This window comes from Chenopodium album, chromosome 7 (genome assembly GCF_948465745.1).
Source record: "Chenopodium album chromosome 7, dcCheAlbu1.1, whole genome shotgun sequence".
NCBI classification, from domain to species: domain Eukaryota; kingdom Viridiplantae; phylum Streptophyta; class Magnoliopsida; order Caryophyllales; family Amaranthaceae; genus Chenopodium; species Chenopodium album.
Window position 1 is genome coordinate 41,940,368 of NC_137840.1, and position 1,655 is coordinate 41,942,022.

The 1,655-nt window shown below is 38.7% G+C and overlaps 1 non-coding gene across 1 annotated transcript; it reads right to left on the minus strand.

Annotated features, from left to right (window-relative positions):
- Nucleotides 1–212: 212 nt before the first annotated feature.
- Nucleotides 213–318, minus strand: LOC145641217 (small nucleolar RNA R71). Its single transcript, XR_014115277.1, has one exon. It is a non-coding gene; the product is annotated as a small nucleolar RNA R71 (small nucleolar RNA).
- Nucleotides 319–1,655: the final 1,337 nt, after the last annotated feature.

Consider the following 1,655-nt stretch of genomic DNA (forward strand, 5'->3'; position numbering starts at 1 on the left):
AAATCCTCTCAAGAAGTTTAAAAAATATTGCAATACTATCAAAGTGAACGGAGTTTCCCAAGAATTCATCCGCCTCAAGCTCTTTCCCTTTTCTCCCATTGGGCGTGCTTTGTAATGGCTAGACAAGGAGGTTAAGCCTAATTCTCTAACTACATGGGACGAGGTTAAAAAGGAATTTCTAACCCGTTTCTATCCACAAAAGAAAACGGCAGAGGCAAGAGCTTTGATTAAAGGCTTCAAACAAAAGCCAAGTGAGAGCCTCTATGAAGCGTGGGAGATATATAAGGAGTATAAAAGGGAGTGTCCTCACCACGGGATTCCAACCTATCAAATTATTCAAATTTTTTATGGAGGCCTAAGTCCCCAAGGCAAGTCATGCCTAGATGGAGGAGTCGTAGGTCCCATCATGAATAGGACGGAAGAAGAAGTGGTGGACATCATTAAGGATGTTGTGAGGTAATATATAGATTGGCAATATGGTGAGAGAGAATCAACTAGCAAGAGTAGCTCTTTGGTGTATTCGGTTGATCATTTAAATGCAATCAACAATCTCTCCTCACAAATGGAAAACTTGGGGAAGGAAGTGAATGCAATCAAGGAAAAATTGGAGAGTTCTTCTTCCCAAGCTCCAAGTCTTCCCTCCCAATTTAAGGGGTGAGGTACTCCTTCTAACTCTCATCCCCCTCATTCTTCTAGTAACATGCCTAGTAGTTATTTGTTTTGTGATGTGTGTGGTTCATATGATCATAATTCTAGTAATTGCCCTCATGCTTTTCCAGATGAAAATGGTGATTTTGATAATAGTGAGAGTGAACATGTGAACTATGTGTCAAACAATAATAATGTGCAAAGGTTTGATAACCAAAGGGTTCAATGGAATAGGAATTACAAAAACCATGGTAATTTTGACAATTATAACCAAGGTGGTGGCTATAGGAACCAAGGTTCTCGAGGTAACTATAACAGTCAAGGTTATAGTGGTCAAAATCAAAACCAAAATTATGGCAATCAAAACCAAGGTTATGGATATCATAATCAAGGTGGTGGTAACCATAATCAAGGTTATGGTCAAAATCAAAATAGGGGTAATTGGAACCATTAAGGGAGAGGCAATTTTCAAAATAATGCTCAAAGAGGCCCTCCACCCGATTTTCTCCAAAGACTCAAGTTGATAATACCTATTCACAATCCTCTTCCTCTAGGACTAATTTGGAGGAAATCATTGAAAATAAAAAAAAATGTTGAGCACTTACATGGCCGTAAGTGACAACAAATTATATGAGGTGATGTCTCATAATAAGATGCTAGAAAACCAAATTTCTCAACTTGTCAATACTTTGAAAGACCATGCTAGTCCTTCTTCTTTACCCTCCCAAGGCTTAGATCCCAAGAGACTCGTGAATGCTATTGTTACAAGAAGTGGTAAGGTTCTTGAGGAGAGTTTTCCTAGAAAGAGTGGAACTAAGGAGGTCCCCAAGGAGGTCTTGGTAGAGAATGAGAAAAATGGTGCATCTTTGAGTGAGGTTGTGATTGAGACACCTAGAGAGGTGATATTGGAGAAAGAAATTGTGAAACCCAAGCTTCCATATCCACAAAAATTCATAAGACATAAGTTGGATGAACATTTTGGAAGATTTATTGACATGCTTAAGCAA